The following is a 19,541-nucleotide window of genomic DNA, read 5'->3' as shown; positions in this document are numbered from 1 at the left end:
CCTGCCCGGGCACCCCGCGCCCGCTCCGCGGCGGGGAGCCGAGCAGGCGCCAACGGCGCCTCGCCCCGCCCGCTGGTGAGAGCGGCGTGGGCAGCGCCTGCGCTGAGGGCAGCGGGGAGGCGCGGCGGGCAGCGCGCGAGGGGCTTCCAACGGCCGGCGCGGCGGCTGAGGGCCGCCCGCCTTCCCTGCTCGGCGCTTCCCTCTCACACTGCCTTCGGGCCTCTGCCACGCAGACGGGGACCAGAAGCCGCCGCAGCCTTCCCGACAGGCGCCTGCCCTCTCCTCGGTGGTGAGGGGGCTGCTTTGAAGGTGTGCGGCAGCGTGTGGGTGCACAGGCGCACCCCTGCGTTCGCCTTCTCTGCGAGGCAAACCTCACTGGGGAGGTCTGTCTTTGCCATCACCCGGGTTAAATGTTGAGGGGGTGGTTTAAAGGTGAGACAAGAGAGTTAGGGTTTCATTGTCTTGAAAAAGATAAAAGAGTGAAATTCATCGTAAAACTGACAAGCTAATTACTCTGCTACAGTCAGGGTGGCAACAGTTGGGTGTGTACGCAGTGTTGAGGGAGACCTTTGATTTTCCAATTTAACGTACACGTGATACACAATGAAAAAAATATCTTTGGCAGAGAGGTTTATAGTGAAATGTTAAATATTTTGGCCAAGGTTGGGTTGGATTTCATTATTTTTCCTGTTAGGTAATTCTAAATGAGCAATAGAGCTACTTACTGCATAATACTAAGCATGTCAAGTGCCTTCCTAGTTTGGTCTCCATTGCTGTATATCTTATTTTATACAGAATTTGGAACCTAATGCCTGTCCTTGGGCAGGATCACCAGTCACTTTGATGTATGATTTCTTTCACAAAAAAGTAATCCAAAAGGTAAGTTTGTACCCAGTCATTAAGAAATTCATTTTTAGGTAGAGGGAATACCAGCATGCTACTAACCTAAGACAAAAAGAGTCCCTTTCCTAGGTTAGAAGCAGAATAACTTTACATGGATGCTAATGGTTTGTGTGGATGTATATCAAGGTAAAATTTTGAAGTAAAACCAATGAAATGACAGCAAATGTATTTAAGCAAACAGATGTTTGTTCCACAGACTGGCTAACTAGTTCCACAGACTGGCTTCTGCGTATTTTCAAGAATTGTCTCAGATTGTCCTTGTCACAATAAAGTCTGCAAGAAATCTCATGATTCCTTGCTTATCATTCCGTAATCCAATGCTTTTCAGTTTGTCAGAGCCAGTTTAATCTGGCTAACCGATTACCACGGACAAGACAAAAAGGCTGGCCATATTTAGTAACTTGTACAGATACATTTGACAAGTCATTGGATGACACCACAAAAATTATAACCTGTTTTCTTTGGAGCAATGCAATCCTATTACTCGTCTCCCTCATTTGTTTCAGAGTTGATGAACAGAAAGGAGCATAGTTGCAGTGCTCCAAGATTCTGTTAACCATTTCAGTATACATTTTGCAGTGGGGACAGTATTTTTTTCAGTTTTTCCAAATTAAAAGGGGAATTTGTCCATGCAGTTAAAAGTATTGAAAATAACAGTATCGCTGCTATTTCTTTTATAAGAGAGAAATACCTGAAACCTCCAAGGGTAACCTGGAAGGTAACACTGCTCACCCTCTGGTACAGTAACTGAACTTTTCACCATATATTTGGATCACAGGAAATACTGGTTGCCAAAGCAGCTGCACGATAACCAGGGAGAGACCAAAGGGTAGATGGATAGCCAGTAACCACGTGGAGCTGCTCAGCAAAACTCAGCTCAGAATGAAACAGTCTGCTTTCTTCTGCACAGTCAACATAAGGCTAAGTGGCAGAAATTCAGAGACTTTGAGTAGCCTGTTTCTACGCTACTAAGGGAAGACTGTCAGGGATACATTATTTCCGCTAGGCATGTCTTGGGCACCTATTTTTAGGAAATACATAATGGTTTTTATATGCTTCTCAGTATATTTTTTTTTTCCAATGATTTATACTTTTGCTGGCTTCTTGTGCTTGTATGAATTCAAACCGAGGCATAGTACCTGATCAATTTGCAAAATTCGTCATGCATTTTATGGGCTTTCATAAATTTTAACCATTGCATACATCAACTTTTATTGCCTGGGCCTGTATGGCTCAGCTGGTTCATTGTTCATATATGTGTCTTATTATTTATGTTACTTGGACTTTTGTGTATGTTAATGAATTTTATAGACAAAAAAATTAAAGTGTGAAAACAAGCAGAAAACAGATTTTTTTCATGATAATTTTAGAAATCGTGAGTTAATATTCTTCAGGTACACCCAGTGCAAGCATCGCTAAAAATGCAATCTCTCAATTGCTTGGCTTGGTGAAATTCTGAGTATAAACTCAAGCCACCTCAGGGCATCTTGATGGTGGATCCATGGTTCCTAGAAATACATACTTAGCTGTGTGTTTGTGTGCTTGAACTATGCTATAGTTATATAAATTGTATGTGTTAATTTATAGTAATGCTGTCAATATGTTGGCCATACTTGAAGACTAACAATTTTCTATTACTCATCAAGAATCCATCCATTCCCTTAAAGAGCGTGAACACTAGATAAAGGTAGAGAATTTTACCATTCTTACCTGTTGCTTAGCTACTCAAGCTGGAAGTATTTATTTCCTCTTAAACTTTGGTGTCTTTGTGTTCACACCTGACAATTAAATTTGTGATACTTTAGTTAGACTAGCCACTTCTTTTTTTCTGAGTAAAGTTATTTTTGTGTAGGTTTCTGCTTTTTAAATAAGTGAATCCATAAATCCTTCAGGTATTTTGGCAAGGTTTTGTGATGAACCGGTCCATTAAGAACTGAAGGGCTAGATTTGCAGTAGTGTTCAGCACTGCTGAAAATCAAGTCCTCGGGTTATTCCGGTGCTTTATCATTTATTTTTTCCTCTTTTCTTTTGTTCTCCTGTACAGCCTCACCTCATGCCTTCTGTCTCTCCCTTGTCCTTCTTTGATTGCTATCATATCTTGCTCCTACCCTTAGGCTCATTTGAGCTTTTGGTTTCAGAAACTTTTCTTCTATTCCAGATGTTTTGTTTTCATGTTTGGTGGCCTTCTGGTTTCTAAAGCCTTTCTTCCCTAAACCTTACTTGTTATTATGAATCATATAGCCACAAATTTCTACTCTGTTTAACATCAGTTATGGTGTGCTTCCTTTTTTTATATTAAAAGCAATCAACTTTAGCCACAGATATAATCATGTCTGATGTCCTGAAGAACAGGAATATGAAGTCATAATAAAATCAGAGGTTATATGAAGAATTGCACTCTTAAGGTTTGACGGAATCAGTCAATTAAAAAAAAATCAACAGAGACATAATTATAGTCACTTTGAAGTTACATATTTTAATTGGAGGAAAATAGGAAGGAAAGACTACTAGATTTGGAGATGTTCCACTTGGTCACAGATCAAGAAACTGAATTCATTGTGAATTGTCCTATATCATCAAGGACATTTCTCTGTTAATTGGAACAATGTAAAAAGGATTTTCTGTAGGACGTACCAGTTTTGGTAAAAAGGCAAAGACTTAAAAATAATTCTTAGCAGAGAAAAGAAATTCTAGGACAGCAAAATCTATTTTAAAAATGAAAAAAAAATTAAAACTGTAACAAAAAAGTAACAAAAATGTAACAAAATGTAACAAAAAAGTAAAAATGCAACAAACCCACAGGGATTTTTGTGATTTCTTTGTGGATTGCGATTTTTTTTTTAAAATGTCTTCTTGTTCCCATTTGTATGTCTGTTCCCTCTGTTGTAAGTCCTTCTATTCCTTTCTCTGCACTTAGCAGGGGCAACAGCAGAACAGGATATATGTATGCACACCCCTGCCAGGCCCATTTGGAGTAGTATGTTTACATCTTCCTTAAAGTGTGACTTACATTTGGTTTTAACACTGTGAAATGGAGTGGCTGCATATTCTATTCTTGCATCCCTCGTCTAAGGGCAGTAAGGGAACTTAGGGGACTGAGGTGGATGTGTAGGGGCAGTAACATTGCAATAGAGCATCTGGTAATAACATCTTCCATTAAGTGTAAACATTGAAAGTATTATAACAGTTCTGAAAAAAATAAAGTAAGAATTTCAGTATGTTACAGGTAGTTAAGTCAAATGTTATGTTTACAAAGAGAAAAATTTGAAAGGAAAAATTACAGATATAGACCAGATACTTTTTTTAATCTGCAACAAAAATATGTGTAGCATTTAAGAGAACTATGGTGAAAGGAAAACAGCTACTGGAAATCTTGAATACTAACAAATACAAGGGCTATAACAAAGAAGAAATGAATAACAAGTCATACTGAAATATATGGTACAGAAATATTCTACTTCTCTCATTTATGTCTGTCAAAAGTATGGGTTGATAAAACTTCTTGTCTCCATACAGCCATTAAAATAAATAATAATAATCTTAGCATTATAAATAGATTATTATTTTTTAAGAAAATACACCTGATTTCAGTTGGAATGGGTTTATATAAAGACATGTTATGCAGCATAACCTGGTACCAACCATATATGCAAAATTTCTGTTAAATAAGGGTGCTAAAGATCTGGAAAAGAAAAAACTCGGTGACAGTGGTTGTATGTTCTCTTACTAAGAGAAGAATAGTTTTCTAGAGTTTATAAACTGCCCAGCAAGTCAAAGAATAATATTTTAATATAAAGACAAAAACTTCTTTTTAGTTCACTTGCATTTATGTATAACTTATGATTATTAATTTATATTACAAATACAAATTTTGTCCTGGATTTTTACAGTGCTATTTGTAGACTTAAAGATATTAGCCCTAATGTACAGAACTTTTGTAATATTACACTTTTATTAAGTGTGCAGCTATATAGACTGCTGTAGCATTAAAGTAATTATAATTACTTTAAAGCAAGTAAATCCCTACTTTAAAATAAAGGCTTTTATTTTAAAATGAAAATAAATTATGCTTTTACACAAAGAGTGAATATGTAAATATGTGCTATTTAGCAAAAGTGAAATTACCAGTAATAAATGAAGCAAGGATTTCCTTAATCTTTCTTTCCTGAAGTTAAGCATCTTCTGGCAAAATATGGATGTATTTACAAGTATTTAAAATTTTGTCCTTGAACATAATTTTTATAAAATACCAGTTCCTCAGCTGTCATAAATTGTTACTGGTGAAACTGCATAATAAAATTTAGAGGGAAGTTCTTTGGTTGTCCATACAGAGTATAAAAAGAATCATTGGGCAGGACATTTCTTAGCATAAAAATGCTCTTGTCCACTCCTTGCATAGAAAACCTATTAAAGTGTATATTTCACAGGGAAGCAGCTGGCTATATGGGTTGTTCATAATGGAATATTGAGGGGTTTTACCTGTCAGTTAACAGATTCAAATCTAGCTCAGTTCAGTCTCTTTAGAGATTTTGGAGCAGCATGGGCTGAGACAGTGGGAAGCACCTCAGGTAACAGATCCTGCAGGAGCAAGCAGGTTGAAGCACCTGGCACCAGCAAGAGTTCTTCTTAGCCTACTGAAAATAAAACATTTCAGCTGAAAGACTTCAGTAGTTACGGGTGAAAAACAGAAATAGAAATGTGTAAGAGTAATAAGACATTCCAAAACAGATTAAAATATTCAGTTTTTAAATACCAACATTTATAAAATGTATGGGTTTTTTTTAAACGTAATATAATTCCGTGACTATTAGGAACAGAAAGCAAGAAAGAGAATGACATGGCAAAAACAGAACAGCTGAGAATCAAATACTTAAAAGGAACTAAATTGTAGTCCCTGCTTACTGTCTAGGTTCAAGAGAGCAAATGAAACAACTGGTCTTTATATTTAAAATATATTTTGTTTTAAATTATATAATCTGCCAAAAGTTAGGATGCAGAAGTACAGGCCCCATACAGCTTGCACCTGACTGGAAGGCTTGAACCTGACTAGAAGACCACAAGAACTTATTGGAGTGATCCCCCTAAAAACTATGCTGATTCAGTGCCCTTCTACAGATAATCTCTTTCCTGCAATTGCATCCATAGATGGTATTTCCCTGTAAGCTGCTGTTGTGTTTGATTTGAAAAACCATCTGAACTCTATAAATAAAAGATAAGTTTAATGGCTCAATAGAAAGTGAAAATCTTTGCTAAAAATATAAACAGGACTGGTACCTGAACTGTTTTTAACTAGGTGCTTCAACTATTTAACAACTTGTTAGGGACAAATTAAAACTGCTTCTGTTTCTAATGCCTATAATTGTCTTAAGGCTTTTGATCTTTCATCTTAATACAGGAGGTTAAAGGATACTTTTTAGTTTTTGCTATGGAGTAAGGAAAAGCACACTTGAATAATGCTTCCAGGACCATTCTGTGCCGTTTCTTTTACATATGCTGGGAAAGAAATAGATAGTCCTTACAAGTCCTCTGCTCTGATGTTCAAAATTTAAGTTAGCCTTTGACTAATCTTTTGTTTGCTTATAGTTTTACCAAAGTTTATTCAAATCTCAGCTGATTTTTCTTATGCTGGGAATCTATGCTGAGACAAGTCATGGATTTCCAGGGCTGGCATGACAATCAGGTTCATGCTAACAAAAACTATTATATTTAATCAGCTATTGGCTAATTACTTATAAAAATCTGATCAGAGTTTGCTTTCTGAATAAAGCTGTTCTCCTTTACCAGAAAAGAATAATTTGGTATTGACAGCCCTTTCCAGGACATTGCTGCTTAGAAGAAACTTATGCAGCTGCCACAGGAGTGACTCAAGCAGACAGTCTGGGAACAGAGCAAGCTGCTTATAAGCAGCTTCTGAAATGTAAAAATAAGGAAAAAAAAAAAAGTGTAATTGACTGTGCAACAGCTGTAAGGAATGATATATGAGACCTCACGTTCACTATGTATTCCAAACATTAAAGAGAACAATACAATGTTAACAAAAAACCATGAAAACAGCATATGTTTACAAAGTATAGTCTTATTGCTGTGCCATTATCTGCACAAGCTGTGTCAACAAAGGATTACACAGTTAGAAAAGTATAAATAGATTTTGTATTCTAATTTATTTTTCTGTATTTTTTTCTTTAATGGAGAATGTTGGTATTTTAATGGAAACACAATTTATAGAAAGAATAAGGCTCCTAAATCTAACAGTTTCAATAAGCCAAAACTTGTTCTCATTTAAGACACTGATAGAGCCTTTAGAGGACAGGATTAGACATAACTCTGATCAAGCTATTTTCCACAAACCTAGGCTGGAGAAAATCTCATATGTCTTCCACTAACATGAGTTGTACGCTTTTGTTTTCTTTATGGAAAGGCTAAAGAGGGATTCTTGCCATTTATGAACTGGAGGACAGATACTGCTGTTCTAGAAGTAAGAATATTATTCATGTACTTTCCAGAGAAAACATTATTTCCCTCTCTTTTCTGCTGTAGTTTTTAGAGGAAGGTTAATGTTTGCAAAGTAGAAAGGTCTACTGAATAGAAATTGAAAAGAATGTTTTTCAGGTAGTTTAGAAATCCAGTATGTTTTATGCATTGCAGCAAGAAGAGACACGTCAGTCCAGCTGCTGATACCAGATGACAGAACTATTGTTGATTACTTTAGGAGTCTTTGAATTATGTTGCAGATCCTGTCACTGTTGGGTAGTACAGAGCTGTCTGAAAACCATGAATGTGGAGTGTGTTTTGCTTGTGTTTCAGTGAATGACAGTGCTGTGGGGGCAATACATTTCAGAAAACTTTAGAAATGCAAAAGGTAGGCGTTTAGTTTAAGCAAGTCTACCTTCTGAAATCAGTCGAAAGACACAGGCGGCTCCCAGAGGCAATCTAAAGTAGAGCTAGAATAAATCACTCTTTCAGGATGTCATCCTTGGCCCTTGCCAAAATCTCTGGAGATACAAGCTGATGCAGAGGGATAGACTTCAGTTGCATTTCAGAAGATGTCACTGGATAAACCTCATGCTTTTGTTACCCTTCAGAGCAAAATCAAGATACCTGCAATATCCTGGTATGAACCTGGTAAGACCTGGACAGCTTATGCAGAAGATCTAATAATACCTGTTTCTTGGTATTCTTACTGTGCAAAAACATTAGTCTTGGGGTTCCTCCTACAAGGGCTGTGATGTCAGACACTGCAACGGCTGATCAGTTTTGTAAGCAGCCTGATTTTGTGGACAGTGGCATTTATAACTGAGGATAAACTATTGACATCTTGGCAGTGGTTTAAACCTTTTCCTGGCTTTGCCACCTGAAGTACAATTTAGAGGTAAACAAAATCTGCATGGAAGGGCATAGTGCCAGGTTCTTGTAAGAAAGCAAGTAGTGGATCTCCAAGCCCTCACCCTTTTACACTTACCGTATCTCCAATTATCACATTCACTTGAATAATTAGTACTTTTTGCAGATAATGTCTAGCATAGTGGAATGTGAAATCCAGTCCCAGCTTGCCTCCTTTCTGCGTTTTAGCCACTAAAGAAATAGGCTGTACTCACTCTACTTGGGAGAAAGGAGATAGACTGTGTTTCAGCCTGGATGCAGATTGAAGTGCTGCATTGTACTGCAACTCATCTGCCACAGATTTTGAGAAATGACATTTTTTTGTCTTTATATGCATTTATCTAGATGAGTACAAAACTCAGGGTTCTGTTTCTAAGAATGCAAAGTATCCCATGATCTCTCTTTAATAAATCACAAAAGCTTTATGAAAAGGTGCGTGAAAGTAATTGCTTTGGCTACTCTTGAGTTTTGCTTGTGTTGTTTTGGAAACTTCTGTGCTGTTACAAATTGTGTGATGTACCACTTATCAAGAAGTAGTATTCCCATGTTATCCTTTCTTTAAATACAGTTTCATTTAAATGTAGGGATTTGTATTATTATATTTATGGGAGAAGGATAATAACATGTTTTGATGTGTGACTAGGCCCATCCTCCCCCTTTGAAGGATATATACAGTATACACTTAAGATTCACATTCTGCGATTGCATGAAATATATACCTGTAATAAGACTTCTGAGCAGGAATTTCTGATTTTATTTGAACAGCAGAGTCTAGACTGAAGTGAAAATTATGCGAAGGGGAAAACTACAGCATATCTTGGTATTTTTTCTTATATGTACTAAGACATCAAAATTTTTCTTTCAGAACAGGCAGAACATAAGAGTTAGCAAATTTAATTAAAAAGGAGTTTCATAAAGTACTTTCATTTTTTTCTGTGAAATGCTGTTTTCATCTTACATCGCACAAGAAATCAGATTAAAAACAACAGAATGTTGTTTGTTTACTTGCTTGTTTCAGAACATCCTTGGTCCAAAAAAGTTGACTCCTGTCTTTCACTAACCTATTTGTCTGACTAACTTAGAAGCTTGTATACTTTGAGATGTTGCTCCATTGATGCTGTCTCTGCCCATCTGTTTTTCCTCTTTGGGACTTGCCCTTAAGAAACACCTCCTTCAGGCTGCCATCCATATTTACAAAGACAAAAGCAGAACACTAACACTTATGTGAAAGAGCTGTCTTAACAAACACATGTAGTACTCCTACAGCGTTCAGGCACCCAATAGTCTTGTCTTTTCTCCATGGAATGCAGAACAGATGTGGATGAAATGAATAAATTTTAAAATTGGTATCTTCTGCAAGCATAATTTAAAATGCTGGAGCTCTGAAAAGCAATACCCATGACAAAAATATCTCATAGGAAATACATTTTACACAACCTCTCCACAATAGAATCATGTAAGGATGCCAGTCTAGAGATGAACTAATTTTTTTTTAAGTAAAATAAATAAGCTTTTAAAAGAACAATCAGTATTATCAAACTTGGATTTAGTATATTTGTTTGTAGGGTAAAATGAGCTTTGATTAAAACTTGGCAAGCTGAAATGATTAATGTGATTTAAAATCAGAAAATTCCGGTGCAATGGGTTTTAAAAGAAGGAATCCACACTGCATCTTCTAAAGAAACAAATCAGGACGGTGGGAATTTTTGCCTGTCTCCCTCTCCGCTCCCCCATTTGATCTGGGAGAGGAGGAAGCGTGATTTTCAAGGTCATCGTTCTTTTAAATCGACTTGCTGGTATACTGTTTCATGACCGTGGAATCTGGAAGAGAGAGAAGAGTCATTTGAGGGGCAACAGAAAAGACTGTGTACTGTGGATTCCATGAATCTTTTTTCTTTAGAGCCACCTTGAGCCACAGAATACAAATAAATAGTAGTGATAACACAGACAGGTATGGTTTTATTACATGGAACAGTAAAGGATGTAGTGAATCACTAAGGCCAAGGTTACACAGTCATTTTAATTCATAGTAAGTCCAAAGTGCTACAAAGAGAGACAGTTTTATCCATCCTTTGCCCTTGGCTACTCATGTGCCAGCCTTACAGTTCACATAAGGCTGTGCAAAAAAGATGAAACAAAAAGTTTTTATCTGGATCAATTCCAGCTCATTGCTAATGTTAGCATAAAGGATGTGATTGCAAAAAGCATCTTGGAGAAGCAAATGGGAGAGGGGCGATGAGATCCTACCTTCTTACTACAGGCCTGACTGACCTGATCACATAGCCACCACCGGCTGTGTGCATCACACTTGATCTAACATGGACTTGCTGGTGAGCCAGGCAGTTGCACCTGCTTTCCCCTCTCCCCACGTGTTCACTGTGTCCCTGCCCCTGGCTTGCACTGGATCAATTGGTCTTGGAGCCACAGGGCTTCTTGGTAGGGTAGCTTTCTGTCAGATCAGAATCTGGCTTACTGTATGGTTGGACAATTGCAAAATTTGATACAGGTATTGAGAATGGAAGATGGCAGATTTCATGTGAAACTGCACCCTACCATCATTGTGACTAGGGAGATATCATTATGATTGGACATTCTCGTTAAAAGAAAAAAAAAGTTATAATTATGTCACTGCAATTGAAAAAAAACTTTTAATTTGTACAGCATTTCCTGAGTTTGACAAATATTTAAAGCAATCTGGAAATTGATTCCATTCTGTATTTGATGAGAAAAATCCCAGTGGTCTCATGTTTTTTGTTTGTGTTTTCTTTCCCTTTCCAGTAGAAGTATTGAAGAGAGAGAGTTTAATCCAGGTCTCTCATTTTCTCCCCTTCCTCTCATCTGGGAATATGAAGAGGCAGGGAATGAGGAAGGGGGAGGGGATAGCAATTCTTTTACAATTAAGATAAAACTTATGAAGCATTTAAGAGGACAAAGAAAGGTACATCTTCAACATCAAAATGCTGTTCCTGCTAAATTTCAGAGACTGTAACAAACAAGAGCTTCTCAAAGCTCCTCTATTATTTTCTAAAATTAGGGTATTTTCTGTTAAATAATTTACATACAGGGTTTCTGCTATTTCCCCCTATAATTGTCACAGTGTAATATGCATACTTAATCTGTATAAGCATAAAAATGATCATTGCTATAGGAATATATCTAGCATACAAATATCTTCATGGAAGATGGAGTGGAATCTTCTAGCTAGAAGTCTTGCCCATGTTTGGGACTGGAGATGTTCAAATCTCAAGGATCTCTGCTTTATGAGCCATCACAATGACAGTAGATTCCCTCTCCACACACTACCACTATATCCTTCAAAATTGAGTACTTACCTAATGCCAAGCTAGGTTTCAAATAATGTAGAATTTAAAAAAAAAAAAAGGTCTGTGTTTCTCTTTTTCACATGGAACAGGCCATCCCTCTAAATATGTGGCTCAGCAGTATGACAATATGGAAGAAAATCTTTTTCGCAACTCCTGCAGCTGCAGGATTTCATCCCAGTTCTCAAGAAATACTTGAAATTGAGACTGACCTGTAAAATATTAAATTAGAGCTATTACTTTTCTTAAAGATTTATATATTGAAATATTTATTTCACAGTAGCATATAAAATGCAATTACACAGAGACTTCTGAAGGTCCATCTCTAACAGGGACTGTTCTGGGGTCTCTACCATCACTTAGGAAGGTAAAATCTTTCCCTGACTTGCAAAATCCGTTCACCTTCCCACATCTGTTTTCAGGAACTTGTGCTTCTTGCCAAGCAATTGATGGTCACAGGCCATAAGATTGGCCTTCACTGTAGTCTATTTTCTCCTCAGCCACAGAATGAGATCAGATCCATCAGTTCTTGCTGCACTTTCCAGGCAAGGTGCCAGTATTTTTGCTATATGCCGCCAGCAGGGTACCTTAACAAAGACATGTCTTGGTGATTATTTTTCTTTTTTAAAAAACAAAGAAAACTGTGTCTATATGTCTTGATGAAGTGGAACTCTAACATAACTGAATGCCTTTTCTTTTGCAATAAATTGGATTTTAAATGAGCTCAAATTCTTAAAATACAATTTTTCAAGAAAAACCTGCATAATTTGGCAAAACCAGATTAAAAACAGATTAGTTTCTATAAAATCTGTGATGATAAAAGATGTCTTCTGTGTCTTTGCTACACATTGTGCTAATCAGTGAAATAATGAATATTAGAAAAAGAAGCATATTAGAAAAGAAATTGATTCCTAAATGTCACAATTACATTTAACAGAGAACATTAAAAGCAGTTATTTCCTTTCTTTATTGCTTACTGTTTTTATTGTTTCATTATAATTTTTCACACAAATCCAAACGAGGCCAGCTCAGCTTCTTTTGTTTACAGATAACTAAATAGAATTTAAAAGGAAGCTATATAAACCCCTTCAGTAGAATTTATGTTACAGCAATTCACAAAGATTTTTGTCAGTATAGCTGAAGCATCTTTTGTCCTCAGTGAGACCAAAACAAGATTGTATTGGAAAAGCTTTATGTGAGAAGGGTCATTGACACTCACATTCAAAGCAATTATTCTTGTAAAATTAATTAACTTTTTTTTCAATCTAAGCCCTTAGAATACTTCCCATTACTAACAGCAGGTCTGTGCTATGTTCATTGTGGCAGATGTTCTTTACATCCCAGATTTTTTCAGAACAACAGAATGGTTTGATGGATGAAAGGCTGCGTCTGGAAAAAGTGTATCAGTCAGCGTCATTAAAAGCCTGAGCCAGAGCCCACTGAAATCAGTGGGAATCACTGGCTTATGTTCACATTTTTCATATCTTGTTAAGAGGGAGTGAGTCTTGATTATTAAAAAAGAATGGAATGACATTCTTTACTTGTATTGCACATAATTTCTTTCTCCAACAGTGAGGAAGAGAAAGGCTGTATTGGTGGAAGAATCTGTCATTGCACATATAAATAGTTGGGTCTGTGACCCCAAGAGGCTTGTAGGTTTGCACAGCGACTACCAGGTGGCAAACCCCCTTGGGGAGTCTGGATATACTCCTAAGACGTACTGGTGGGATAACTGGTTGTGGTGCACCAGTACTATTGACAAAGGGAAGAACATTTAAGCAAACAAGAAGGAAGCTAAAGACTAAGGTTTCTATGATAGTATTCTGTAAAATGCTTCCTGCTCCCCTTGGGATCATGGGAAGAGGTGGAAAGACAGATTTTTACTACCTTGATTGGACAGCATAAGTAGGAAGAATGCACATTCATCATAAACAGAGAACAGTTTCAGAATAAAGGGAGTACTTTATCTGAAATTCATCTGAATGAGGTGTCAGGGAGCTGCAAGAGGGAGTTGCTCCATTAGGGAAGGTGAACGTGGAGCTGGTGCTGACAGCAAGGCAGGGAGGGCACAGTGCCAAGCCCAAAGAAGAAGAGCAGAGCAGGTCTGGTGATGGTAACCAGGGTCAGCCAGCGGTTCAATGACTGCCAGCCAGGTGCACAGCGATGAGGCAAGTCTACAGTCCAGCCAGCATCACGCAAGATCCCGGTAAGATCAGGCAAGGCAATACAATGTTGTTCAGGCAGGGACCACGGGTAAGACCTGAGCCTAAATGCAGCTCCAGAGCTGCAGAGTCCCCCCAGCAAGGCTCCTCCCAGCTCTTTCTCACACAGCTCTTTCTCCAGAGTCTGATCCAAGGTCACAGGGCTGCATCACATCACTGGTGGTCTTGAGCACTGACAGCCAAACTGCCCTAGGAGAGTGAAGAGCCTCTTGGTGCAGGTCCCTAACAAAGAGTGACACTGTGTGATTTTGACACTTAAAATCTAGAAAGTCATAGGTGAGTGTTTAAACTGGAGACTGTGGAAGAGCTCACAAATGCACAAGAACACATGGCTCTCAAATGGTGATGCTGCTGAAAATAAAACTTTGGAAGTTGTGTATCCTCCGGTAAAGGATTGGCCAAAGGATGTAAGTACTCAGGTAGGAAATGGGAAACTAACTGAGTGTTATTTAAATGAGTTCCCAAGATGGGAACAAAACAGAAGTACACATACTTATAGGCAAATGCTAGAAGTTTAAGAAACAAGATGGAGGAACAGAAATGTCCTCCCTTTCTTAAAAAAATGACATAGCAGACATTGGAAACTTGGTCGGAAGAAGACAATCAGTGGCACACTGTAATATCAAGACAGAAAATATACACGAGATGATAGAATAAACTGTGCCCAGGGCAAAGATATAGTATACATTCAAGAAATCAGAATCAAATAAAATCAACAAATTAACCACCTCACTGAATTTGTATGGATTGAAATTCCAGGCCTGAATTGGACAGAGGTAGTACTGGGTCGCTCTTAATAACCACCCAGAAAGAATGGCAACACAGACTGCAATATTCTGAGAAAAATCAGGAAGGTAGCAGTTGTACTGAGGCACTTCAGTTATCCCCCTTCAGACTGGATGAACACGATACTGAGATATAAGCAGAAATGAAAATGTTAGATGTTATGAATGACTCTTTCATGGAATAAGTGGTTAGTGAGTCCACATCCAAAAATACAAACCTTCACTTTGTACTGAATAACTAGCAAGATCTAATAAAAATCTTACTGCTGAATTGCTCTTTTCTAACAGTGACCATGTACTTATTCAGCATTTCTACAAAGGCAGCAAATCTCAAAAAATCCACACTTCATGTGCTCTACTTCAAAAGGGACATATAGGAAATGAGGAAGCATCTTAACAAGATATCTGAAAGGGATAGTCCAAGGAATTAAATTCTCATAGGCATGTAAACTACTGGAGAACACTATACTGGAATCACACCATTAGTGCTTATCACCTATGGAAATGGCAGAGAAAATACAAAAGGAAGCTGAAATCACTTTCCAGCAAAGTCAAGGAGACTACTATAAACAGGAAGGAATCCTTCAAATTGTATTTAAAACAAGAAAATAAAAGGTATCAGAAGCTCTAACAGATTAAATGTAAAAATATGATCAATTAGGCAGAATGGAAAAAGAATTTGAGAATCAACAAGATAAAAGAATCAAAATTAGTACTAAGTCATATTTCAAACACAGCAAAAACATGCCAGCGTCCATTGAGCCAGCAGATGATTTGTATGAAACGTGTACTTAGGGAGATGAATTCTTTCCATCAGTATTTTCTGTGGAAAATAAATGAAGATACTCCCATGCTAGCGTGCTATTCTCTGTGGGAAGAGGGCTCAGCAGACAATCTGTCTGAATTTGAAGTTACTGTGGAAGCAGCTACAGATAAAATATTAAGAAAAAAAGATAAAATGCTCTGACAAAATACTAGGAAACCACCACTATCACAAAAACTCTGAAAGAACTCAGGTATGAAACAGTTCAACTACTAATGGTGTAACCTCTTATTTGACTGTAAATAAAAATAGCAGATGAAATTCAATCTAGCTAAATGCAAAGGAAGTGAAATGCAGTGTAGATAAATGTGAAGAAATCAATGCTTCTGAGGAAAAGCAATGCTCACTCATGTCACAAGAAAATAAAATCTTAAAAATTACTAGGAAAGGAATAGAGAACAAAACAGAAAACATTATTATTCAACTGAATAAATGCACTATTTGCCTGCATTTCAGTGCTGTCCTCTCACTACAGACAGGCTACATATAAAGGTTGGAAAAGATTCATGGAAGGAAAACGGGTCATTGGAGAAACTGAAGCCAGTCTCAGTCACACTATCAGAAGTGACTGTGTCGGCTGGGATTCTTCAGCCTGCGAAAGACATGACTTTGGAGGTATAGCAGAACATGACAGGAGACAGGTTCAAAACAAACAAAATAAGGTTGTTTTTATACATAAGGTAGTAGATCTGTGGAATTCTGTGCCAAATAATGTTGCGATAATAAATAACTCTACGTGGGTTACAAGGGAGAATGGACAAGTTCTTAGAAGAAAGATTCTTAGAAGAAAGACTGATTACAGGCCACTAAATGCACAAACTGCATCAGGATCAAGACATTCCCAAAGTTGAAAATAATCGGAAGTTGGGAAATCAATAGATTGTATCATATATACTTGCTCTGTTCCTGCTTTTCTCTGACTGTTCACTTAGGCTAGATAGACCCTTAATCTGAACCAGCACAACACCTCTATAGTCTAATACTTTCATAATTCTTTATTATTATTAATTATTCTTATTTCTTTATACAGTAGCCCAAATTATGTGTTTCATCTGCTATTTTAACAAACAAAAAGAACATGGCTTACTTGATGAGCTCGGTTTCTGAATGTCACATGATAAAAACTATTACTATTCCTTCTATAGCTTTTATGTCTAGGAGCTTTAATCATGACTCAAAATTCTGCTAAACCTGAAATAAATCATACGAAATTGAAATACTAAGTCTGCCCCAAATGGACTGGAAATACAAGCATAGAAGAGGAAACAGAAACAGACAGCTGTAGCAGGGAAGCACAAATAAACTGTGAGACAACGTGAGAGACAGTATCCATTGGACCTTACATTTTTTGGGAGCATGGTGGTAGAAGGGTATTTTGAAAGGAAAAATGAACTTAGTTTGCAGGTATTTACATGGAACACATTTTAAGTATGAGGGATGCCTGGGAAAAAAAAACCCACAAACTTGTCTGAAAATTTAACAGAGAACAGGAGGCCAATACATTGTGTTAAACAAATTTGTATGGCAATTGTCATCTGCCGTAAAGAAATGGCAGGTGAAAGAAAGAGTAGTCTGTGAACTGTCCTGAAATCAAACCCAAGAAATTTATGACTGATGCAGCAGAGGAGAATTCACTGGAGGGCTAAAAATGGAAGAGGAACATGGCAGAAACTGAGAAGAATCATTACAATAGATACAGCAACATCAGAACTGCATTTTCGAATACCAGAGAAAGAAATATTGATGTAAATGAGAAGGGAGATGAGCCTAGACAAGAATTTTAGCTGAATGGGCAGATAGGAAAGCTGCATGTGAGGTACGTTTTGCACTGAATCTTTTGGACATAACTTCAGTGGCAGATCTGCAGCAAGGTCTGAGTTGAGGATGATGTCCTTGGTGTGCGCATGAGTGGTGGCGTAGTCTCATAGTGGCTGAAAAGGAGGCAGGCATATAGAGCCAGGGTAAAGGTAGGACGATCTCTCTTTTAGCTCTGTGAAGCTTGAGGTGACAAAAATCTACAAAATGACATTTTTTTTCTTCAGTTAAAATAGCTGTTTGATTAAGGTGTTGCAGGACTGGAACTTAACACAGAGTGGGGAAGAGAGGGTATGGAAGGCAGGAGTCTGCCGCCTGTGAGTATATAAGCACAGGTACCTTACATGGGACCTGACGGCAACAGAAATACATAGATCCATCTTTCCTAATCCTTGGGTTTAACAACTGCATCCTGTATCAGCAAGTAAAAGAGGGAGTAGGACCCATCTCTACCTAATCCTAAAAAAACACACATTACTTAGCATGACAATTCACAGAGAACTAAAGATATAGGTATCCCTAATTCTAATATTTCTTAACCTTTGCAATCTTAATATATATCTGTATTTCCTTAATTCAGAAAGGTCTTCTATTGAAGATATATACTGTTGTTTTCTCCTTTTCCTGGACTCTTTTACAACATGTGTACCATGTAATCAAAAAAACCCCATAATTAATGGACTGAGGCTCAGCATGGCCTAAGGAGTGCAAGAAGTATCTTAATATCTGATGGGAACATTCCCTGGCAGCATCTGACAGCAGTAGACCTTGTAGCAGTCTGCAGTTTATTATTTCAAAGTCTTATTGTTCAGAGACTATTGATACTGAATTTCCTCCCTTTGTAATTTAAAACAGCAAGGACATCTGATTCAGTGTTTTTCTCTTTATATTTTACCATATAGTACTAGACAAAAGAGCAGAGATCACTGAGAGAGGTGCTTGCTGTAATGGCATAGTTAAAGAGTGAAAGCTGGAACAATTCTCTTTGGAAAGATATTTGAAGAGGTCAGTCTCCCTGCTACAGATGGTGATGTTCTGATGGGCAAAAAAAGAGTTTGCTGTTTGGATTCAGACAGGTAGGTCATGGCTTTAACTGTCTGATCACTGACAGGAAAAAAAAAGATACAGGATTTCATACTATTATTTCTCCATTCACAGTTGATGGATGAGTTTAAAACATACTTTTGAGTTTATTTCCTAGATAAGGAAATGTTGTATTATTGTATTTCTTTCTTTGAGAACTCGACACTTTCATTAAACTAAGAATGATATTTTTAAGGTAATTTATGTGACTGTGACTGTATTCTCTGCTGGCTTGCTATTGTGTAACTCCTTCTAAAATGGTCTTTACAGAACCACAACAAAGATTCTTTTTTTCCTAGGCCAAAAGTACAGTCAGAAGACATGATTTTCTCTCTTTGTCCAGCAGTTGAAGAGCAGCACTGAAATGGAGACTCAGACACCTACTCTTGCAGCAGGCTGTGCACTGAAGGCTTGATCTGAAGAGAACCACTGGAATGCTGAGATAATTGAAAGACCTGATGTGTTTGACATGACCTGATACACTGAAATATTTCTAGGCATTTTCTAAGTATTATGTTAGTGATGGAGCAGCCATGACATTTTTATACTAGATGTACTATTTCAGCTCTTCATAATTTTGCTCTAAAAAGGACATTTAAAGATAATTTTTTGTATGTGTATGAGAGTAGTACTTAAAGGGGCTAAACTGACAACACTTCCAATCTATTTAATGCATATAGCAATGTCAGTACAGTGCCCAGCTCCCAGCAGTGTGCCATTAATACCTCATTTCTTCAACCAAAAAGGAAACGGAACATTTCAACATCCTTGATTATCTACTGAGATTGGCAAAGGCCTTGCAGAAATAAGGGGATCAGACATTCTCTCTGAAGGCTTCTTTCATTTGGAGCATGAATTCTCGCTTCTTTTCCCCTTATTTGAAATAGTCTGACTCTACAAAAGGGGGTTAGCATCTACTAAGGGGGACTTATCTTTTAATAGATGTTTTAATAGCCAGAAACTTCCAAAGAATGATGATAAAAAGATAAACTGGTAGTTCTAGTTAATTTCTATGCTGTACATTTTATTTACTTCTGATTACTAAATTTAGAGGATTTGTTGGTAAGCTCTGTGTTTGTAGTGCCCAGAATTTTAGGGAAACAGTGAATAAATTTTAGGTACTTCACAATTCTTTTCATTTTATTGATGTGGGTTTTTTTCTGTTGAGGAATGTGGGCGAAGTATGCAAGCTGACTATAGAAGATAACAC

General features: G+C 37.4%; 1 long non-coding RNA gene across 4 annotated transcripts; it reads left to right on the top strand.

The window, feature by feature from the left end:
• Positions 1–76: 76 nt before the first annotated feature.
• LOC140648355 (uncharacterized) lies at positions 77–19,439 on the top strand. 4 transcript variants are annotated; one of them, XR_012041188.1, is made up of 5 exons: positions 77–432; positions 796–879; positions 7,867–8,025; positions 18,151–18,324; positions 18,675–19,439. It is a non-coding gene; the product is annotated as an uncharacterized lncRNA (long non-coding RNA). The 4 variants fall into 4 exon arrangements; XR_012041189.1 differs by lacking the exon at positions 7,867–8,025 and having other exon boundaries at positions 18,678–19,439; XR_012041186.1 differs by lacking the exon at positions 7,867–8,025.
• Positions 19,440–19,541: the final 102 nt, after the last annotated feature.

This window comes from Ciconia boyciana, chromosome 2 (assembly GCF_034638445.1).
Source record: "Ciconia boyciana chromosome 2, ASM3463844v1, whole genome shotgun sequence".
In the NCBI taxonomy this organism is placed as follows: Eukaryota; Metazoa; Chordata; class Aves; order Ciconiiformes; family Ciconiidae; genus Ciconia; species Ciconia boyciana.
Note: the sequence above shows the minus strand (reverse complement) of the source record. Positions and strands in the feature narration are given on the sequence as shown.